The sequence below is a fragment of the Protopterus annectens genome, chromosome 16.part0, assembly GCF_019279795.1.
Source record: "Protopterus annectens isolate FY-2018-M chromosome 16.part0, PAN1.0, whole genome shotgun sequence".
NCBI lineage: Eukaryota > Metazoa > Chordata > Ceratodontiformes > Protopteridae > Protopterus > Protopterus annectens.
In genome coordinates this window covers 776,173,859-776,199,247 of record NC_056750.1, presented here as the reverse complement: position 1 = coordinate 776,199,247, position 25,389 = coordinate 776,173,859, and positions in this window count along the sequence as shown.

Sequence of the window (25,389 nt, the reverse complement as noted above, 5' to 3'; positions counted from 1 at the left end):
ATATATATATATATAAAGATACAAGTCCCCTCTGAGAATGCAAAGAGGGCAGGTATTCAAACATACATATGTAGATAGTGTGATGAGCAGTTGCTATGAATGTGAAGTATTTGTTGATGTAGATCATGCAGGTGAGGTGCATAGGCATAGCCATGAGTTAGTACTGAACTTCAACACTCCTAGAATGGTCGTTATGCTGATGGGCCTATTTAGAGCAAATATCTCTTTATCTTACTTTTTCCTCAATGTACATATGACCAGTTCAACCTAATGCACTTGCATGTCTATCAGTGAGGTACAGTACATGTAAGCGGGTGTGAGGAAATGGAAACATATGTGGTTATAATGTTGCTTTGCCACTCCTTACATGTCATAGTTCATACTGTCACACCATCCTGCCTGACTGTGTATAACCACAATATAATATGGTTACCCTTTGACATAGTATGTAAAGAAGTGCCTTTGCTGTGTGTCACGTGTCAGCACAAGCAACGTGAGTGTAAGAGAACTACCATATTCATCGGTACTGTGACGTATCACATGGATGTGGCTTCTGAAGGCACTAAGGATGACAAAGGTCCCAGATTTTGCTCTAAAGAGAGCAAACTATTTCTATACCTGATGTACAGAAACCACAGTGAGCACCTGCTATGGGTGCCTGGAACAACCTGTCATGGTGGTGACTGCTGCAGCTACTGGCTTCATGCACCCTGGAAAGCAGTGCAGGCATCACTGCAGTGATCTGAAGAGGAGTTGTCTTGACCTTTCACAGCAATGGGAAGAGGAAGACAGAGTGAATCCTCCCGGGATGTATAGTGTATATGCCTGATAGATCATTGCAGTTGTCTTACTCATACTTCAGAGGGCCCTTGCAGGACATTCAGTACTTGCTCCTGTCTTTCCATTCCTAATCAGCTAGAGGACCACAGACTCCTGCATGAGAGGATGATAGAGCATATCTTGTGATTCAGGGTTAAATAGGACTACTGCATCATATAAATCATTTCATAGATCATAGCACTATTATATTACATACTGCTAAAGGTATGTAGTGATACCTACAATACCCATATTGGACACTTCTTCATACTGTGTGACATACCCTATGTATATATGCTGGCATGATACCCCACATGCACACAGGACACACTCATTCTACATTGGCAAACCTATGCCCAGCACAGCATAACCATACAGCCTGCCCACTTACATACAGTGCCAGATATGCAGGACTTTTAGCCCGTTACCTCACCATGGGTAGTGTTACAGACCATGGGTGCAAACTGTTGGGAGAATGCAATCAGCTATCCATCATCCTATTTTTTTTTTCCTTTTCAGTTGAAGAGCTGCATGAGGAGGGTGTGGATTTAATTGTAATAACTTGATTGTAACAATGTAGTGATCGGGTTATTACAGTGAACTTTTTTTTTTCTTCAGTGGAAGAGCTTGGGAAGAGCATGGATGCAACTGTAATAATCCGATTGTTACAGTGTAGTGATCAGGTTATTGCAGGCAAGTGCTTTATTTTTATTTATTTATTTATTTACTCTCCAATGGAAGAGTTAGCAGGGGGTGTATGCCATGGATTTAACTGTAATAATCCGATTGCTAGAATGTAGCTATTGGTTATTATGGGAAAGTGTTTGGATTTTCACTTGAAGAGCTACTAGGGGTGGAGTGCTGATTGAGCCAGCTATTCCTCTGCTTCATACTGGCATAACCTCAGCATTTATACATTACAGCAGCTCTGTCCAATACTGTGTATTGGCTTGCATCACAGTGGTTGTCAATCGTTTACTGACAGTGGCCCATGTCGCCACCACTGTCTTGTCTGCTGTGGTATGACATACTGGCACAGTACGCATGTTGGTCTGTGTAGTGCCTTAACAGTATCCATGTTTCTATGGCCTTTCTTTCTCCCCATCCAACATGACATATCCACAGTTGCATAACCACACCCACCTTCCATGATCTGTTATACCAAACACCAATATACTGATGGTAGTGAAAAACTTCCCCACCAACCAAGACAAAAAAATCTACTTGTTAATTTCCTGCTGCACCCTTGTATGCATGTCTTCAAACGAAACATAGGACATGTTATGCCTAATCATCACTATGGCCACTGATATAATAGCATACCTTCCAAATGTTTGCCCCCCCTGTAGGTACTTGTATGGCCAATAGTCAGATGTAGATATGATAGCAATGTTTTATTTATTTCTCTCTCTCTTTGTTGCTATCCTTCATTTAGATTTTTATTTGATGTTTATTGTTTTATTTTTGGTCCATTTATTTTACTGTTTTATTAAGTCTCTGTCACAGCTATGCCTGTGGTGAATTAGTCGTCCCTACTCTATCATCCAGTATTGCCTTTTCTAGGCCCATCTCTCTGTCTATTGACAGAGGTCATGTGGCAGTGGGACAACTCAGATGTGTCCTTGCTGGGTTCTGATTGTATTTCACAGAGGAGTATTCTTGCTTTCCCTGGAGACACCACCAGTAAGTAACCTTTACTTACCAGGGAGGTGGTGAAGGAAGTAGTGGCAGAGTTTGTGTAATGGCAGCTTAATGCCCACTCTGGCATCCTGGAGACCCTCCTTGTGCAGCTAGCAGTGCACACCAGTGCCTTGCACTGCCTAGTGTGATATATGAGGTAGGGCCTTGCATGGTTGGCAGCCTCAGTGGTGAGTGGTTTCTGCCTTGGTCCCATCTATGGCAGCGTGATCTTATCCCTAATCATGATGTTCCCCTTCCTTGTATGTTATCTCCTTCCCTCCCCTGTTTATAATTTAGTACTTTTCATCACCACTTTTCTTCCCTGTCAGTATGTGTGTATATCTGTCACCCCCCCCCCCCATTTGTGTCAGCATCTCCCATTTGGTGTTTTATGTCTGTTCATATGCCCCTGCTTTCACCCTCTAACTTCTTTCCAGCCTTCAACCTCCCTTTATATTCTTCTCCATTTACCCTTCTTTCAAAAAAAGTATATCTCACCCCACTACCATATTTTCCTTCTTGCTCTTCCCTCTTTCTGATGGTTCTATACTCCCATTTCCCCACCATTTATTTAATAAGCTTAGTGAGAATTTTGCTAGGAGCCAGATATTGTGGCTGTCAGCGGTTCTCATAGGGTTATGACATTCTGTGTGTTGCTGCATTTACCTACATTCAAGCAAAATACATGTTACTACAATGTGATGTTTAACTGCACCTGTGATACAGCACCCCCTTCATCTGCACTGTTATTTTCAGAGCTGGGTGTCTTAAATAGTTTATACCCGAGGTTCTGAATGCCTCTTAGTTGATAATTAACTCTGAAACAGCGTCACAAAACTTGTCATCTTTGCAGCAGCCCTTGTACAGTCACACTAGTAAAGTTTCCATATCCCAGGGTTAGTCTTTAGTTTTCTGCATTTCTTAATTCTAAACTATTTGTCTCAGAATTTTGTTAATTTTTATTATCTTTATGTTTTTTGCTCCTGCACCTGCCAGCCATCAAGCCTTCCCAAGGGGACTAGAGTTCATTTAAGAGCCATATAGGGTTTGCATCATTTAGGTGACTGAGAGAGTTGTTTGTTTCTTTGATGGCATCCTCTCAATGAGGACATTTTATTTTGGCCTAGTCCCTTTCCTCCATGATGGGAAGTGAAACCTGCATCACAACTTTTTGTATACAAGTTTTTGTTCCTGTGCCTTTGTTCAATGAAGGTACCACCATTCGGTGGCTTGGTGCACCATACATATGCTGAGAGATCACAAGCCTGTCCTGCTTCCTTCCTCTTTAAGACTGCTCACAACTACATCTACCCCCTTTCCACAACATGAAGATGCCCATTCTCTGTGACAGCTCCATCAATCACCTGAGCCACCAATCAAACTCAGATCACCTGGGCTGTAGTCAGGGATTTATTTCTCTATGCCACATGAGCTGTCTTTCTTCACTGAATTTTCACTTAGACCTTTATAGGACACCATTACCATCTTCAAAAAAAGTTGTATTTCATCATGTCTGTCTGGGTCCTGTCTCCTCCTACTTGCTGTTCATGTCTTTTCTGCCACCCCACTTTGTTCTCAGTTCTGCCAGTTGCGCCTGGCCTCTGAGGACCTTGCATGCCCACATCATGTCTTATCCCCCTTGTTTTCTAATAAATGTACGTACCATGTGCCCATGGTTTGTACTAATATGCAGGAGCGGCCTTAGGTCAACTGGTGCCCTAGGCAAAATGGCTCCATGGCGCCCCCCCCCCACCACACTACCTGGTGCCCCCATCCTGGTCTACCTACACCAAATAAAAACTGGAAAAGCGCCCCTACTAGAGTGACGCCCTAGGTGGCCACCTAGTTGGCCTATGCCTAAGGCCGGCTATGCTAATATGACAAGTCCGTTACACCTTTCCTGTCTTTATGATCTTCTCTGTATGGTTCCATTATTCTGATGTCCATTTAGAAGTATAGTGTCCAGAAGGGGATAAGGTACACTAAGCACTACTTTCCAGTGTTCATTATAGGGTAAGATGACCTCCATTTTCTGGGAGTGTGCACTCTGACAATATATCCCGACAGCCTGTTCACTGTGATCACTGCTTTTCCCATTGTACTGAGTAATTTAATCTGTGTGTAACAGTATTGTCAGGTCTTCTTGTAGTCCCACTTTAACAAACATTACACCCCACCTCTACCAGCTTATTTCTGTCCTGAGTTTTTGTCTCTTTACTATAGCTTTCTTTACATTCTTTGCATCATACTACAGCTATCCTGTGTCTTTTTTTTCAGGCTATCAGCTTACTTAAACTTCATTGGATACAAAAGACCCCATCAGCCATCAGGGCTACACACTAACAAGTATACAGTCCTCATATATTGTGTTGGGGGGGATTCTACTCATCTGTGAACAATGTAATCCCATTTTTCAACCTGTGAGTGAAGCCCTGCATGACAGTGCTGAATAGGGTTGTTCCCATTACAGGCCTTTCAGGCACTCTGCCCATCACTTATCTCTCAGGAACTGAAATCCCTCTTAGAACATTTCTCTGAATCCTACCACTAAGCCACTTATCTATCGATTCTGGTGGTTGTGTCATATCGTAGCCTTCTTCAACACCCATGTCAGTCTGTTTTGTGGTACTAAACTGATACCCTGCTGAAATCAGGTTTCTACCATGACTTAACTATTTTTAATGTCTGTATTTATTTCTGTTTGTAAAAACTGCATTTTATCTTTTTTACTGACAAGGTGGGAGTCATACATACATACATACTTACAAGAGTGTGTGTGTGGCTGTGTATGTGTGTGTGTCGGCATGCTTGCATGGGTGGTGTTTTGATGTTGTCGGCATGCTTGCATGGGTGGTGTTTTGATGTTGTCGGCATGCTTGCATGGGTGGTGTTTTGATGTTTCTAATAGTTACTCATCGCTGACACTAGACACTGCCCTAAACAGGCATGCTTACTATTGTCATTGCTGAGCAACAAAATAACATTAATTTGCATTCACTGCAGGTGTGGCATAAATATAGATTGTTTTTTTTTTTTTCAGCACATATATCTCTTGAAAAGTAGTACCAGCATGAAATGACTCTTGGCTTTTTAGTGTTTTAAACAAGTTTGCTTTTTTCTCTTCATTCATTCATTTAGGATCTGCTGCTGTCTTTGTATTGCTTTGTTCATGTGCTCAGGGGACAAACTGCTTTTGTAGAATTGTCCATATCTTCCGGGGATTCAGCTGGCTTATAAATCTCTGTTCTCAGTCAGTGATGCTTCATCTTGAATTACAACATTCCAGTGACACAAGCAAAAAGAATGCATCATTTTGGACTTTGACGTGAAATATTAGCACCAGGGAGCTGGCCAAGCACAGCTCTGATTGCAGACTAACAATTATACAGTCCTCCTATATTGTGTCGAGGGGGGGATCTACTGAACAGCCCACAGTAAAGCTTTTTTCTTATTGTTTTAGTCATTTGTTAGCCACATAATGCCACTAGGCACCAATTCCTCTTTTCAGGGGTGACCCAAAAGTACTGTCTCGTTTAATGATTTGCTCATATTTTCCAAGTAGAAGTTGAAGGACTCAAACAAGATGAACTTCATTAGTTGTCCATAGCCTTAACTTTCTGAATGGAAGTACCAAACAATCCTTTTTTAATAATTTTTATTTGTTTTTTTATATGCAACACCTACACAAATACAGCACATGTAGCTTAATTCAGTGGTATTCAATACTTTAAGGGTAATACAGTTGAAATCAGCTGAATCATAGAAAGATAAACACAAATACATTGACTTAGTACACTGTATAACTAACACATGCATTAAGACCTCACTAGAAGGGAATGATGCAGAATACAGGAAAGAGAGAGAAAAAAGATGAGAAAAGATTGAAAACCTTAGAGATTGAAAGTGGGTGGGAGATGTAACTTGAAGATGGGGAAGGAGCGTTCTGCTGACAATTACAATGCCTGAGAAAATTTGTTGCTACCTAGGCTATGCCAAATAGCAGTGTCATAGCTACCATAACAGACTGATAATCTTTTTATCCCACCACCACCACAAGACCCAGGGCCTTGCCCAATGGCTCCACTTCCTGTACTTTATTGCCCATTCATTCTACTGGGACAGGAGCTGGTCATACCTTGACTAGGAGAGAGCCCTATGTCCTATTCATTGCTGCTTGTGAAGGCATATCAGCCTATCTTTTCCCCTAACAGTGAGCGTCAGGTGGCAATGAATAGGCCAACTATGAGTTTTACTATACGGTGGCCCACCCTTCCTTTCCCATATGATGACTGTCGACTCTTTATAGCTACCAGAACAAGGAGAGAAGGCATGCATGCTCCCACATATCTGCCTCATCTTTGTTCAACTCAGCAAGGAAGTCACTACCTAACACAGCAAAAAATAACAATGGTGTCTACAGGTAGGCAATACACCCAGCAATTGCTAGTTTTCACTAACACTCCCCCTCTTTGGGATAAGCGAGCTGGAATTGAACACTCATGCTCATCCTTCCTGCCTTGTCTCTCAAACACCTGTGTCATTAATTGAACACAGGTCTCCTGTGTAGTAGTCCAGACTTCATCCCTCAGTGTCATGGAGGATGGCTAACAGACTAATAATTTTACCATTTTTAGCCATTTCCCAAGTCTAGAAATGGCACACATAGAAGTCAAATCATCCTGCTTTTGTTAGGTAGCCTGTAAACTGAGAAATGAATAGTTCCATTGTGTATATTTTATTGACAGCATTAAGCCACAGAGATAACCAAGATGGTGTGGGATTCTTCCACCTTCTGTTATGGCTGTTCCTAATGCAGGAAGAACAATTTATAACACTCTGCATTAACAGACTGGAACACAATATCATAAGGGATTTACTGAAACAAGGTAAGTGGAAAATATAAAAGTAACAAACTAGATTATTTTGCAGTGTGCTTCTAGAAAAGAGGAACAGCTTACAGAGTCCTAGACAATAGGGGCCATCTGAACATCTCCAGGTGTTACAAATGAACGTAGGAAGCATTAAAGAAAGTGCGCCTTATAAAGGCTTATCCAGAATTTTGTAAGTGAAACCATCCCAGAAGTGTGAGGATGTCATATGTGAGCTATTGTTGCATACTGATGTGTTACTACTTGACTTTGATTCTAGAATTTGTCAGGCTATGGAATATATCCCTTCAGAAAGAGTAAAGTGCTGTGAAATGTTAATTTCTCTGAAGAGAGCTCTTAAGAATTGTGGTTAGATAGTTAATTATTTCTGGGGTCTAATCATCTTAATAGGAGGAATATCTTGGAATCAAATTATAATATGTTTATTAGAAAAAACTACCAGATGGATGTAAACATATAGTTTGAAACAAAGGCCCCAAGAAATACATTAAAATAAAATGTTTTTCACATAACAGGCACAGGGTTCATAACTTTTTCTGTACCCATATGAAAAATAAATGAAAGTGTGCTTGATAGCAAAAGGTAGAAATATCTAGTCATTTAAACTTTTGGATGCCTTAATAAATGTATAGAAATGTTGGTACTTATGTATTATCACAACCGCATTTGTCACGGCAATAGTGGTTGGTTCCCGAGCCTGAAATATGTTCCTTAATGTTTTTAAAATGCTACATGGTGTGTTTTCTTAAACAGTCCAGGCTGTTTTCTAAACTATCACTAAAATGTAAAAAAAAACATACTGTTGCTGTTGGTTTATGTACTGTACTGCCAGCTTGTCTGTTATTCCATTTCAGCCTGCTGAAAGTTCCTTTTTTCCTGAGAGCAAATTTTTTATTTTTTTTTTTATTTTTTTTATTTATTTAACATTTGTTAACCGGGAAAGTCCGACTTGGAACGAAGCCAATTTTCAGCGGGGGCCCGGGGAGAAAGGCTCCAGATGCATGTCTTTGTAACGTGGGAGGAAACCGGAGCACCCGGAGGAAACCCACACGAACGCAGGGAGGACATGCAGACTCCACACAGAAGGCACCCCAGCCGAGAATCGAACCAGAGAACCTCTTGCTGTGAGGCGACAACGCTACCGCTGCACCACTGCGCCGTCCAATGCAGTCAAATAACAGTTATAATGAAATTTGCCCATCACAGCTGTGCCATTATTCAAGTGCGACTCCTACAAGACAGTATGTTGGTTAGTTTAAGAAACATGTAGTGTGACACTTAGCTTTCCTAGAAAAAAAAGACTGTTTTGAAACAGTGCTAACTGCACTTGCTGAGAAATGCATACCACATAGAAAGACAAACACATACAAAGAGCAATCAACATTGTTACAGCACTACTGAAATGAATAATCACTTAAGTACTACCCGGTTTTGTCTGAACATGCCAGCATCACACAAACAAACAAAATCAGTACTGCCAACTTATTCCTTGAAAAACGAAACCACAATCATCTGTCAACCTCATCCATGCTCACGTTTTAAAAGGATTACTTAGGGCAACTTATGTATTGCACCTGGTAGAAGTATGTGTACACATTTCTACAAAAGTAGTAGTTCACCCAAACCATATTTCCTGTTTCTGCGTTTTCCTTCGCTGAAGGATTCGTTCCTCACAGTCCAAATATCGCATTCTTCACTCACACAGCATCTGTGACACTTCAAGCATGTGTCTGTAATGCACGCAAAAAGGGGAAGATGCCTTTATCAAGATTTTGTGTTCCTGAATGTAATCCCCACTTCTTAGCCACCAGTAAGAAGGTGGAATAACACCTTACCGTGTTTTATGCGGTCCTTTGTTGTCAACAAAGCGATTTTTGCAACCGCGAAAATGTGGTTGCTATAATACGTAAGTACCGAAATGTATAAGATATATACAAGAAGACATACAATTATTCTGTTTTTTAAGAATTGAGCTAGAATGGGAGAGAAAAGGAAGGTTATAGATAGATATATGTGGGTAACCCTTTCAGAAAGAAGTCAGGATCCAAATGTTTTCAGGAAGAATCATGATTTGTGAGGGTAGATCAAGGCAAATTGCTAATCTAACAAGCATATTAGCCAGGGAGATGACTTTATAAAGTGAAATATTGAGACCTTCTTGTTGATTTGATCTAAAATTCCTCCTAGTACTTCTCTCGGATGATAAAGATGGGGGGGTGGAGAGAGAACAGGAAAGGATAGGAGTGTTTTCTTCCATTTAACTGTGTTGGTGGGTTACTTGAGGACAATATGTAAAGATTTGGGGATAGAACTAATACTTTATCATTACTTCTTGCTCAAGTTACAGGAATTCTTGCCTTCATATCAAGGATTGATATCAGAATATAGGCAAAGAGAAAGAAATAAGGGGATCCTAAGTGAAAGACCAGCTTACTGGAAGAGTTTTTAGTAGAATCTAGAACAGAAAAAGGAGTAATTAGTAGAGCATACAAAATATTGCATGATAACTATAAAAATCAATAAGAGGAGGTTAGAAAGGATTGGGAAAAGAGCTTGGATAAGCAATTCACAAAGAAACAGTGGGGGATCTGTGTCTCTTCCAAATATGGAACAAAGTCTAGAAGATTTAGGATCTTTGCTTGGAAGTGTTTACATAGGTATTTTTATACCCCAAGTAGACTCCAAAGAATTTTCCCTCGGGTAGACAATAAATGTTGGGAGTGTGATGGGAAAGAAAAAGGTTCATAGGTAGGTACTAGGCTATCGGCCCAAGGGCCTACGTAAGCCTAGCCAACAAGGTTCCATAGCTTACGCCACCCAAGAAAGTTATTTTCCTGTGCCACTGTCCAGCAGAGACACAGAAGTGATCCCCGGGGTGTATTTCCTATTTCCCATCCACTCATCAAGATTTTTCTTGAAGAGTGCTAATGAAGAACTTTGCTTGACATAGATGGGTAGCTTGTTCTGGAGTATAGGAAGTCTCTGGGACAGGAATCTATCCCTCCAGTGTGTCCTGTTTATTGTGGTGACATGGTGTAGGTCCCTAGAGCATGTAGCTCGGACAGATTGGGATTTCTTTAGGTGTAGCATGTCCAAAAGCTCTGGGTTTGACATAGCTTTATATGTTAGGCAGAGATCACCTCGGAGTAGACGATATTCTACAGAGTAAAGCTGGAGTTTTTTGAGGCGGTCAGTGTGGGACATTTGTTTGGGGCCAGTAATCCTCTTTGTGAGGTACTTCTGTGGCCTTTCCAGCTGCTGCAGATGTCTTGAGAGGTACATTCCAAAAGGGGCGTTGTACTCTATAATGGGTCTAATGAGTGACAAGTAGAGGGAAACAATGACCTCTTTTTTCCTGGATGAGAACCCTTTTATGATGAGGTGTGCCACATAGAAGGACTTCCTGACTACTGTGGCGATGTGACTATCAAAGGAGAGACTACTGTCCACCTGGGTCCCAAGGTCTCATATCATGCATTTGGTGTTAAGTAGATTGCTGCGTATGTGGTAGTTCATAGGTACAGAGTTTTTACCAAAGGGGCTGACACTGCACTTTTTGACATTGAGCTTGAGGCCATGGCTCTGACACCAGGCATCTGTCTCAGTGACGCCCATCTGTAGGATGTCCACATCATTTGGGGACTTGACTATGGCTCCTAGTATGCAGTCATCTGCGAACTTCATTAGCCAGAGGCCTTCTGTGTTAGCCTGTACTTCAGAGAAGTAGATACCAAACAGGAGAGGTCCCAGGACGGAACCCTGTGGTACTCCACTTGTCACTGCTTTGAGGTCAGATTTGGAGTCTGCAACTTTTACAGTGTGGGTTCTGTCAGTGAGCCAGTTGGCAACCCATCTTGTGACGTAGGGATTTATACCTAGTTTAGTGAGTTTAGCTATCATTCCTGAATGAGGGATGATGTTGAAAGCCTTGGCGAGGTCAAGATAGGCTGTGTGAACCACCTTACCCTCATCCACAGCTTTGGTGACTGCCTCAAAGAAGTCGATCAGGTTCAGGAGGCATGATCTGCCTTCCACAAACCCAAACTAGGTGGGATCCAGAGTTTGGAGGTTGCCAATGTCTTTGTTTATGAGTTTCATGATGATACGTTCCATGGCCTTGCAAACCAGGCTCGTCAGGCTAATAGGTCGATAGTTCACAGGATCAGTGGTGGCTCCCGCTTTGTGGAGTGGGATAACTGTTGCTGTGTGCCTTTCAGTGGCACAAAGCCTGATGCGAGGCTGTTATTGAACATGGTGCTTAAGTGGGGAATCAGTTTGTTCTGAAGTTCATGTAAAATGCAGCCTGGGATGTTGTCCGGTCCCATGGATGCTGTGTTTTTGGCTTTAGAGAGTGCAGCTTTTACCTGCATAGTTGTGATTACAGGGACTCTTCATTTTTCCTGTATAGATATGGGCCCTTTAGGGGGGTGAGAGGGGGGTAAAGTTAGCACTGAACCTATCTGCCAGGATGTTGGCAATATCAGTTGGTTCTGTAATTTTCATCCCTTTGTGCTGTAACTCAGAGCAGATCTGTGTGTTGCCATCTAGATTCTTGACATAGATATAGAATGCTTTGTGGTTGTCCTTGGATTTAGTGGCGATTTTGTTTTCTTAACTAGCTTTGGAGGATCTTATAAGAGATCTCAGCATCTTACTGAGGCTGACTAGGGAGCTCCTCCACTCATGGGATTTTACTCTCTTTTGCAACAATTTCTTCCTTCTGTTGTACAGTTTGTTTATGGCAGGGGACCACCAGATTGGCTTCCTTTTTTGGAGGATAGCATCTTGGTTCTGTTTGGGATAGCATGATCCATGCACTTGTGTAAGTGCTTATAGGGTGCATTTGTGTAGAATTCAGCAGTTGTAACTGTATTGTCCATGTGTACTGAATTGGCAAACTTTAAATATTCCCTGCAGACTACTGTGTCAGAGATACTGGTTGACAAAATTACTATGATACAGAATCAGAATTGTCTAGATGTAGCAAGGCATTACCGAGTCTAATTATGGTGGCCACCAAAAAATCAATTACTAGAAAATGGAAATCAAAGTCTAAACCAAATGTACTAAAATTAGTAAATATAGCAACAGAGATAAAACAACTGGAACTGGGATCTTTAGAAAAGGGTAGGAGCAAATTACATAGGAAAAAATGGGAATTGTGGGAACAACACATACAGAGGAGCAACAAGGTTTAAAAGAAGGCAGGATTTGAATGAGCTATGTAATATTTGACTGACAATGACTGGATAAATTATAAGGATATATAATGTCTGCAACTACAATTATGTCAGCATGGTTTGTGATCTATCTTTGCAACTAAAATTATGTCAGTGTGGTTTGTTTTCATTTGTATTAAATGTATGATTGCCTGATTGCCTATGTCATATGTGATCATTTAATAAAGATGTTACTTGTTTAGAAAATACAGGAACTTTACCACAAATGAGTCATTAATCTCTGTCTCTCTACACACACACATATATATATATATATATATATATATATATATATATATATATATATATATATGTGTGTGTGTGTGTGTGTGTGTGTGTGTAGATACATATGGGTTACCAACAACTGGTTGAATATCCTAATTCTCAAAAGCTGGTACAGCTGATTGAAAATCAGTTGATCAAACATACCAGCTTTTTTTCTGTGCAAGATCACAGTACGGGAAATTTGCACTTTGCTCTGTCATCAAACCAAGAACATTCTCTGCACGGCAACCAGTGCATCAGGTTAAAACTCGATTATCTGAGTAATTGTTTTCATTCCCCCAAAACAGATTTCCGTACACTAGGTTTTACTAGAACTTCCATTAAATAATAAGTGTGAATGTCACACAATAAAACGCAATTATATTCTAGAAATCCATTTTACTTGTAAAGCAAATACAAAATAAAAGAAAAAAAAATCACTTCACTGACATTTAAAAATATTGTCTTTTTTTCCTGTAATCACTATGCTCTATCTCAAATTATTGGTTTTCAATTCTAATTATATACTAACAAGTTAATTTAATTCTGGGGACATATATTCCCCCGAATCTCAGCTGTCGTTGCATTTCCTTTCTCTCTAGTGCAATATCCCTGTCACCTTTTCTTTAATACAACTTCATCCTTTTTAAGAGAAAAGTACAATAATGCCTACATAATGCATTATAAACATTTAGTTCTAACTTCACAGAGATGATCTGTTATGTTTCATAAATCATTTTTCTACTTTCTTTTGTACATAAAATGCTGTACATCACTTACATTTTGCCATATAAACCACATTCTTAGTGTCACATGTTAAATGCTCATGCACACTGTGTGTTTTTGCTGTACAGTCTAGTAAAATGATAGGCTGTTTACTATATATTTACAACATTTAAAAAAAACACATGAAAAATTCATTTTTTTATTGTCAGTAATTATCAGAACTGATACTTCTAGCATGTTTTTAAAATACTGCTCCTAGATCCTGGTTATCTGAGTAATCCTTATTATAATAATTTGCTGTCATCATGTATAATTATTAAGTAAACTAACTAAATCAAGCTATTAATTACATATCATGTAATGACTAACTTCACCTTGCTTTAACTGTTTATGTTTTTGTTACTTCTGTTATGTCTCATATTGTCTTGCTTGGAGCTTTTCTCCCCGGGCCTCCGCTGTAAATGGACATGTATCCAGTCGGACTATCCCGGTTAACAAATGTAAAATAAATAAATAAATAAATAAAATAAACTTATTCTATTTCTGTTTGTAAACACAGGAGTTTGTCATTATTTTTTATAATCAACAATTGGCTTTCAGAATCCTCCAAGTCTTCTTTACTGTTGTTGTGTCTTTCAGCTTTTCCTGGTTAGGGGTCGCCACAGTCCGGTCCGCTAATGATTGGCAGTAGATTTTTCACAAACGCCGAGGTGCCAGCTTGATGTTCAACCTTCAGCGAAGGCACGCCCATTACGCATGTCTTTCGAACGCCCACCCAACCGCGGGGAGGACATGCAGACTCCACACATAAGGCACTCCCCACACTCCAGCCGAGAATCGAATGGGAGAACCTCTTGCTGTGAGGTAACAATGCTACCACTGCACCACTGCGGAATCCTCTAAGTCTTTACTGTAATGTTTTTTATGTGTTTATTATCTACTAAATAATCCAGCTTCATCCTACGTACATTCCTTAATTTTACTTTCTCAATACACGCAGCCTCCCCTCATGTTACACGTTTATATTCACTCTTTCTTTTAATTTTTCCTTTTCTGTAACATGAAACACAAAACATTTTGTATTCCTTTTTGTGCTTTTAAAACAGTCTTCTTCTCTATAAGTAATTCTAAACACTCTCACCACAGAGTGCTTTTAATAATATTCTTTTTAGCCAACTAAGATGGGCACTTTCATAATGCAGGAAGTTATTACTTACTTTCTCCTTTGGATAAATTCTAGTTAGTAACTTCTGTTTTTCTTTACTCTTAGCTAATTCCATATTTAAAAACTGAATGCTGTTTTCATATTGTATTATATTTAAAAATCTGAATTATTAATATATTAAAACTGTGAACACATTTTCTTTCCCACTTATCATAAATCTATATATATTGACAATAAAAATGTTACAGTGGAATTACATTCCTTTTCTACCATTACCAGGTTGGCATAACTCAGTGCCATAACTCACCCCCTTGCCACACTTGTTAGCTACTTATAATATTCTCCATCCAAAGCAAAGATGTTGTTCACTGCTAACTAAAAAGCTCGTTATCAAATCAATTTTATGATCTGACATTTTTCAACAGTCTAGAGCAATTTTCTAAGTGCTTCAGTTCCTTCTTCATATGGCATGACAGAATACAAAGGTTTAACATCTAGTGTCATCAGAAATGTTGCTGTAGTCACATTTACATCTTATATTTTTGATTTGATTAATTGTAAATAACTGATAATCGTATTAACTATTTTATCTGATGATGTTAATCTTCATTCATTCATTACTGATGGGTCATCGGTTCCGTCCACAGAACTGAGTTGGCAGTTATAACAAGCTCACGCCAGCCAAAGAAACTCTCAAGCTAAGCTTACTCATAGTGCCCCTCTCTCTATATTCTCAGATCTCATTTGCCATGTAGAGTATCAAGATGCATCAGGCCAGCTCTCAAGCTAAATGACTTAAAATTTATAGTTCATTTGAAATAATTTTTCTCTACCATTGAGATTTTCCTATTTTATTAGTAGCCATTTAGAGTTTGCTTATCCTTGCTACCTGTTTGACTGCTTCTTTCCTTTTCTTTACCAAGGTTTTGATATTCTTTGTACCATTGCTGGTACAGGCCTTCCTTACCTCTGTGGTAATCTTTTAATAACATTGCTGGTATTCCCCCCTTCTCTGTCTTTCTCTCTTTACCCATTGGGTACTTCTTATTTACCATTGTTGGTAACTAAAAAAAAAAAAACATTTATTCCTTTTTCTTGACTCTGTGTGTGTTAGTGTGACTGTTCGTTTATTGTTATGTGGCAATTTTTTTTTCCTATTTCTGACAATGGCTGACAAAAAGGGGATGACAGGCTTTAAGCAGTGTGATCAGTGTAGCAGAAAAATGCCAAATTCTGACTGACATTTGTCCTGTGTTCACTGTCTCTGGGTACTGCATCTGAAACTTCAACCCCCATGCGACTTATGCTAGGGCTTTAGCACCCAATCCTTGACAGAAAGAAAAAAAATAAACTAATACTCAAAGGTCTCCTAAAAACTTCTTTCTCTGAGGCTATATCTGAGGTAGAGGGCTCAACCCCTCCTAAAAAGGAACATAAAAAGAGGAGTCAATTGCTACCTTCCTCTCAACATACTAGTGACTCTAAATCCGTTAAGTCCCCCATGGAACTGAAGGCAAAAATTCCTAGAATGACTTCTGCAGCCTTGGCATCAGGGCTTCAAACCTCTTCTACAGTACCATCCTCAGCACCAGGGCCACAAACATCTACTACATCATCCTCGGCACCAGTGCCTCAAACTACTATGGTGCTAGTTGTGATGATGGAACCGTCCACAATTTCTTCTCCTACAGTACCTTCCTCTACTACAGTATCGATGCCCCTCTCGGCACCAAAAATAGTCTTCTCAATTCAGGTCACTACCCCCCTCCTACACAACTTGCTGGTCCTTTAACCATGATGCCAGAGGGTGAAATATTACCTCGGACCTGATAACTCCTCATCGGCACATCCCTTTTTTGGACAACAGTGCAGTAGTTTTGTAGAACACCCCAATTCTCTATCAGGGATATCAACCCTCTCCTCCAGGAGCCTTTCAGAATTTGATGTAGTGAGACTAGTGGTCAGCTCCTGGCAGCCAGAGGAATACCAACTCCTTCTAAATTCTCCCTCCCACCCAGAGCCGAGGAATTTTCAATACAGACTCTGACATATATTCCTCCTTCAACCTCCTTGAAGGTATCGGAGCCCTCAAAGCTGACACCTATCCCAGTACCAGCTTCTTCGGTTCCATTGGTAGACATTACCATGGTTATGGTACTCTATGGTCCTCAACTCACTCAGAGCCAAGCCATCTTTGGGATCATGACTGGTCTGTTGGCACTATGATCCATAGTACAGCGCCTATTTTTTTCTACGGCATCGTCTACTATGGTTCCGGTTGTCTTGGTGGCACTGAGTCCTCTCATGGCTCCTTTCCTGAGGGTGGGCTCGTCGGAGCAGGGTGTGATCCCGGTTTCAGGCTCCCATACCTGTTTGGGTGGGCCTGCTTTCCAGGTGATATATATATATATATATATATATATATATATATATATATATATATATATATATATATATGTCCTCTGAGCCGCAGCTGACACAGTCCACTACTCTGAGACATCGAGCATGGGAACCTTATATACCCTTCCACAAGGTACCTACTCTTCAGAGTCCCCCGATGAGGAGGTACCCTGTAAGAGATTGTTCAAGAAGAAACGTGGATTCCCCTAAAGAATCCCTTACCAAAGATACAGACTACAATGAAGGGGAAGGGTCCCCACAGTTGCCTCCTGAGGGTGTCTCCTTTGGAGACATACTAGAAATTTTAAAACAGTGGGGAGACTGGAAGCCCACCAACCCTTCCTCTGAGGAGTCTGTATTCTTGCAGGCTTTCCGTGCTGGACCTTCTACTTCCTGGGTGACCCCACCTACAGATGACCTAGTTCAGCTCTTTGTGCAGCACTCTTGGTGGAATCCTGACACTGTTGAACCTATCCCCTGGAGACCAGACAAAATTCTATCTCTGCCAGAGGGCAACCTACACTGGTCCAAAGGCTTACCAGTGGACGCTATGGTGGTGGTGGCGGCAGCCACTAGGAAAGAGCTAGTTAAGGAGAGCCCTACTGTCCATCGTCCAAACAGGGAGTCTCAGGCGATGGACAGGTTAAGAAAGCGGGTCTGTTCTTCATCGACCTTTGCCATTTGGTCCTTGAATTACTTGGCACATTTTACCTGTCTCCAGAGAGACCTAATCTCAGGACTCTCAGGAACACTAGCAGGAGCAGTTTCTGATGAGGTACGCAACAAAGTTGCCTCACAGTTTGCCACCCTGGAGTCAATATCTAATTCGTCCATGCAGTTGATTTCTCATACCACAGAAGGGGCGGCTAGAGCAGCGGGTGCAGACATTGTCATCAGACATCATGCCTGGGTGTGCCTATGTGATTTTGCTGAAACTTTTAAGTTTTCCTTTCTTAATGTTCCCAAGAAAGCTTTTTCTGTTTTTGGCCCACAGGTAAAAGACACAGCCAGGTGTGAAAAGGACGGCAAGACCCTGTCTGCCATGGGAGTACATTTTTCCACCCCCCCCCCAATGATCCTACTCTAGGAATCAGAGGAGTGGAAAGATGTGGTACAAGAAATCCCAGGGTCCTTTCCTCAACACATGTGGCAAGTTTACCTCCCGGAGCAGAGGGGAAACTCATCTGGAAGACACCCCTCCAGAAGCAGAGGAGGTCTGTGTAATCAGGGATCCAGAGATTCTTTCTCTGGATGCACCTATCAACACTGCTGAGAAGTGGCCCAATTGCTTACCTCTGGAAGCAGTCTGGGGACGTTTTTCTCTGCACCACCTTGCCTGGCAATCCATAACAGATTTTTGGGTGTAGATGATAATTACCAGAAGTTATCACATTCCTTTCAGTCTCTACCCGAGGCTGCTAGGGCATATTCCCGATGTTCCACCCAGTCAACAGGAAGCAGCAGCTCAAGAAATACAAAAGCTGCTTCTAAAAAGAGTCATCCAAACAGTCCCACCAGACCAGATAAGATCCGGATTTTACTCAAGGTTCTTTTTAGTACCAAAAAAGACAGGGGACTAGAGGCCAATCATGGACCTCAGCATCCTAAACAAATTTGTCAGACAGACAAAATTCTGGATGGTCACTGTTCAGTCTATCCTTCCATTTCAGGAGAAAGACGATTGGATGTGCTCGATAGATGTTCAGGATGCGTATTACCACATAAAAATGGAAAAATCCTCCAGAAGATTCCTCTGGTTCCAGCTGGGAGCCAATCATTACCAATTCCGAGCGCTGCCCTTTTGTCTCTCTATGGCCCCCAGAGTGCTCACCAAATGTATGGCAATGGTGACAGCTCACTTGAGACTGCAAGGAGCCCAGGTGTTTCTGTATTTAGACAATTGGCTTCTTACTGCCCCTACTAAGCATCTACTGGTTACAGCCTTACATTGCACCCTAAAGCTAGCAAAATCCTTAAGGATCTCAATAAATGAAGAAAAATGCAAGTTGACTCCAACTCAAAATCTGGAATTCATAGGGGCAACTGTTGACACAGTCTTGCCTAGTCTCCTTTAAACTTCACAGGTTATAAAGACTAAGATCTCAACTCCAGGAGATACTCTCTCAGGACAAGGTTCCAGCTTGGGCAGTCCTTCAGCTACTAGGATCAATGGCAGCATTGATTACTGTAGGTCACCTATCAAGACTACACATGAGACTCCTTCACTGGCTTCTAGCAACACAGTGGTCCCTTTTGACTCATCCTATGTCCTTTCAGATCTGCATAACAAATCGATGAAAATAAGATTTATTTTGGTGGATGAAGCCAGGAAAAGACCTAAGGAGTCATCCTTTCTCCCTCTCTCCACCCAAGGCCATAGTGACCACGGACAGTTCCCTGATGCGGTGGGGGGGGCGCACTTCCAGGGAAAGACAGTCCAAGGCGCTTAGTCCCCCGTGAAGGCCAACCTGCATATCAGTGTTCTAGAACTGAGGGCAGTGCTTCTAGCGTTGCAAGCATTCCAATCTGTCCTCCTGTCAGGCACAATTGCTATCCAGTCAGACAACATCTCTGTAGTCGGGTATATCAACAAACAAGGGGGAACCAAGCCCTATCCGTTGTGTCAGGAAGCCATGAGAATTTGGCAATGGGTGATATTTTCCAACTGCTTTCTGATAGCAATGAACATTCTCGGGGTTTCCAACATAATTGCAGACAAGCTGAGCAGCTGCATGAGTGATCCCTCAACACTGTCATAGCGACGAAGATCTTCAGTCACTGGGGCCAGTCTTGCTGCAATCTATTCGCGTCCCTCGCAAACCACAAATGCAGCAGCTACTTTGCCCTAATTCCCCCATAGGGGGAGTTCCTGAGGGACGCTCTAGTATACAATTAGCCCACAGGACTTCATGTTTTCCCTCCTCTTCCCATGATCCTGCAATCTCTAAAGAAAGCTCTTTGGTTGAGAAGCAAAGTAATCCTCATTGCACCCTATTGGCCCTGACAGGTTTGGTTTCCCTTCCTTTGGCCTCACCTTTTACACCAACCATGGATTCTGGATCTAACTCCGGAATTGCTGTTGCACCTGCAAGCCTTGATACACCCAAACATATCAAGTCTCAAGCTGACAGATTAGTTCCTCCACTTCCAGTAATTACCAGGCAGAATAATCTATCCTCCCCTGTATGTAACATTCTTCTGGCTTCCCATAAATCATCCTCCAGGAAACTTTATCTCAGCAAGTGGAAAAGATTCATAATTTAGTCTCGAGAGAAGGGAATAGATGCCCTTTCAGCTCCAGTTACTTGTGTACTGGACTATTTATCGAAGTTCCTCCATTCGGGAGTGGCAGCTTCAACTATTGGAGTACACCTGATGGCTATCTCTAACTTCCACAATGGCTTCCAGGACTTGTCCTTGATTTCTCACTGTCTCTGTAAAACCTTTTTAAAAGGTGTCACGCACATTAGACCACCCTTCAAAGAACCAATCGAACCTTCGAATTTGACACTAGTTCTACAATCCTTGATTCATCCTTTTGAACCTGCTGCCACTTGTGATATAAAATATTTATCCTGGAAAACTTTATTCTTAGTAGCTGTTACCTCAGTGAGGTGAATATCTGAACCACAGGCCTTGTGCATAAAACGTCCTTACATGGTTTTCCACAAAGATGGAGTATCACTCCGGACTAATCCCTCCTTCTTACCCAAAGTTATTTTGGATTTGACTATTAATCAAACAATTCTCCTGCCAGTCATCTTTCCAGATTTTTCTAATAAAGGAGAATATTCCCTGCATTTACTTGATGTGCACAGACAATTGCAATTCTACTTGGACAAGACTAAATCACTGTGAAAATCTGACCAATTTTTCATATCCTTCTCAGGTGCAAAATTGGGAGAATCTGTTTCTAAAGTGACTATCTAAATGGTTGAGAGACTGCATTTGCTTTACTTACCAATAAACAACTTCTACCAACTAAGAACAAAGTGCATTCAACCAGATCAGTTGTGACGTCCATTGCCTTCCATGCAAGAGCTTCCATGGATGACATTTGTGCAGCAGCAACATGGGCTACTCCTCATACCTTTATCATTCATTACAAATTGGATTTGGTCTCCAGGGGGAGAGCATCCTTTGGTTCAGTGGTACTCAGGAATATCCTTCCATAGGACATCCCAGCACATAAAGTAGCTAGGAACTCTGTCCCATCAGTAATGAATGAGTGAAGATTAACAACATCAGATAAAGAAGTTATGTACTTACCATGATGTTCCATCTGTGTTGTTGATCTTCATTCATTCGTTACATCCCACCTGCTGTCCCCCCTTCGAAAGACGCCTGGAGGTTCAGATTTGGTCTTACCTCATGATAGGGAATTTGCTCAGATAAAGCCTCGGCTTTCTCCCTTTTTTTCTTATGGGCAAACTTGATCTGAGGTGATAGAGAGAGGGGCACTATGGGTAAGCTTAGCTCGAGAGTTTTTTTTGTGGTGCGAGCTTGTTATAATGGCCAACTCGGTTCCAAGGATGGAACCAATGACCCATCAGTAATGAATGAATGAAGATCAACAACACAGATGGAATTATATGGTAAGAACATAACTTCTCTGTTTGGATTATTGAGCACTAGATATCATACAGTGCATACTTTTTGAAATGGTTATTTTTGAATGCACCCGCCTCTGCATGTCCATCAAAAATATGAAATTAATGTGGGTTGTACATACTGTAACGGCACTGTGCAATATATAAATGAAAATGGAATTTGTATAATGCAATTGATGTTTAACAGAATTATGTTGTGTATACTATAAATGCATTTCCTATTAACATAGCAATGTATTGGAGTAATATGTGTCAGAGTACTGGGATGGTCACATGGCTTTCAGAGTTTATTTAAACATATTTGTGGGTGTATTCCTTTTATGTACGATTTATGAAGACAGTCCTTTGGTGAAACCTGTCCTGGAAGGTCTCACAGAACATTATATTAAAGATGCCCTGTACTCTGGTGATTATATTTTTATGCTTGCTTTTTGGTATTTGTTTATTTGGCAAGATGCATTATTGGTCCACAAAGTCTTTTGCAACTTTAATCTTTTCATATCAGTATGTTGTTGATGTGAGACTAACTTCTAGAGATTTTATTTTTGAATCCTAGCATTTCTGCAAAGTGATTTAATGTTTCAGAGTGAGCTAATACTGTTGAGTTTGAATAGCTTGAGAATATTAATATACGCATTGGTGGTGCTGCGGTAGCGTTGTCGCCTCACAGTAAGTCACTGTCCGGTCCGATTCTCAGCTAGAGCTTGTTCTGCGTGGAGACATGCATGAATGGGCGTACCTTTGTTGAAGGTTGTGCGTCAGGCCTGGCAAGCCGGTACGTAAAAATCAACTGCCAATCATTAGCAGACCGGATTTCCACTGTGGCGACCCCTAAGCGGGAAAAGCCGAAAGACACAAACAAACAAATCGACTAATAAAGTTATTTTATGTTCTTTTCCTTGTGGACCTCTGAAGTCATCATACAAATTATTTTCTTTGCTAGATTACATCAGTGGCTTAATCACTATACCAGGCAAAAACTAAGAATGAGGAGCCTCTATTTTATTTTTCTAGAAATGGAAATATTTTCCTGAACTGTAATTAAATAGTTGAATATAATACATTCATTACTTAAATATATCAATAGCAGAAAAAAAAACATATATTGAAATACATCAAAGAGACAGGACCATGTAAATGAGCAAAAAAATTTTTTTTTTTTTTGCTGTATCTGTTCACAGAGACACTTTAGCCATGTTTAACTGACAGTCAATTTTGATTAGGCAAAAGATTATTTGGTGTTTTCTTCCTGAGGCTAAATCTACACTGATGATCTTGGATTAGTGGGAGCATTACTGGCTTTAATCTGGCTTCTAGAAATGTAGTTTGAATCCAATTAACTGATAATTTTATAAAGAAGGTTCTGAATACATATTTGGAGGGGGGTGGCATAATGGTTAAGGTGTTTATTTTATTTATTAATTTATTTTTTATTTTGCATTTGATTACTAGGAATATTCGACTGGACAAAAAGCCTGTTTCAACAGAGGCCTGGGGAGAAAAGCTCCACATTTAACATGTAACAATGATTATAATTACAAATATAAGGTTTACATATACATGACTTGACATTTGTATCATACATATAAATTGGACACAAATACAGTCATGTTAATATTCTTATTAATGGCATTGTTGCATAGTGTAGTTTCCCTCACAAACACAATGTACAAGGTTTGATTCTCACCTTTGAAGAGAAATTGGCTAGGCTTTAAATGGTCTGCAAAGGTAATTAACCTAGTACTTAGCTATGGAGCTATGAACCTATACATAATTTGTCTGAAGTCTGTTTTTAATGTTATAGCTCTTTACTTGTCTTACACGTTGTGTAGTCTTTAGGAGTTCTGGGACCAGGCAAGAACTGTGCTAATCACCCGAGGAAGTCACATGTTCTCCGCTTAATACAAAAGTTTACTGCTGCTTAAGGAGCTAATAGGGACATTTTTGAAAAAAAAATGTTAATGAAGTTAATGTTGATAAAGTTTTTATATATATTTATATATGTATATATATATATATATATATATATGTGTGTGTGTGTGTGTGTGTGTATATACTGTATTAAAAGGGTTCTCTATTATATCAGCGAAGGCTTAAAGTAGCGAACGCTGTTTGATTGACCATTTTAAATCAAATTGGGAAATCCTGAATACATGGAACAGCGATTTTTTTCCCCAGGGGAAAAAAATCACTGGGCTATTTTCGGGACTTTGCCATTTCCTTCACTGTGGTGTGATTTTGGAGTTGGTATATTTAAGTAGCCGGGTCGTCCCCCACTTTATTTTGTGGGTTTTTTTTTTTTTTTTTAACGGAGCAGCATTTTTTTTCATTGGGGAGAAAAATCTCTGTTCCGTGTGTTCGGCATTTTGCCGTTTCAGTTTTTAAGGATCGATTATACAGAGGTCGCTATTTTAAAACTTCGCTGTTATAATATAGACCCGTTAAAAGTCTCCTAGTGAATACAACTGATACACACCTTTGGCCTGGCCTTTAAAACTTTAATAGAGTGATTTTGTAGAAACTGATATTGTAGTAGCATTAGTACAGCATTGGTTTATATCAGTGTAGAGACTAGAATAATACAATTTAAAATGGGAAACCGTGACTAGTGCACATTTGTGGGAATAATTACACCCTGGATCTTCTTCTATGGTGAATGCATTTCTGTGTATACATCAGGTCTTTTGTATGTTAGTTGTGGGCTTAAACCTGAAGTTTCAACTTTTCCACTGCTAGAAACTTTTTCATTATTGAAGTATTTTTTTAAATTTGTAAAAGAATTTTTGTTTGAAATAATTTTTTTCCTTTTTTTTTTTTTTTTTTTTTGATTATATGTTGTGTGACCAGTGACAAAAGATGTACAATTTTGAGAGTGGATTGACTCTTCCTCCTAATCAGTTATTGTCTTAATATCCTAAATTATTTTAACATTGAATTTAACATAGTAAGTAGCACTTAAGGACATTTTTAATGGACATTGTTTGGCATGGATTAGAGCCACAAATAATCATGAATTATTATATTTGTTGTTTTAACACTAGTCTGAATTATTTCTAGTTTGTAATATGAGATTCTTATTTCAGGGAAAAGGCATGTCCAGAGGATTAAGATAAAACAAAGGTAATGAAAGTCAAGCACTGTATTCATTATAATATTATAAAATCTTAAGCTCTACAATTTTGGTATGAGTATTATGGATTGAAGAATTATGATTGCAAATAAAGAATATTTAGCAGGGTGGTGAATAACTGCAGCTTTAAAATTAAGGTTACTTATCCTTGTATTTATTTTTTTACCTATGGCATATTAAAGGCAGTGGGATTTGCTACTTTTTTATCTTCTTGAATCCCCAACACCACCACCAGAATTTTGAAATTAACCTGCTTTATGTCCAGCATTCTGTTCAAAATCAGCCAGAAATATTTCTACCTATGTTGTTGTTGTTTTTTTAATAGAAAATGCTTGCAGCATGACTCAGGCTGTATCAGATTAAAAATGTAAATATTTCCCTAAAAGGCAAAAGTGAAACAAAGTACATTGTGCTTGCCTTTTCGATACATTTTAATATGTGACGGACAATTTGTAAATTGAATTCTAATTACATTTGTCATTTTGAA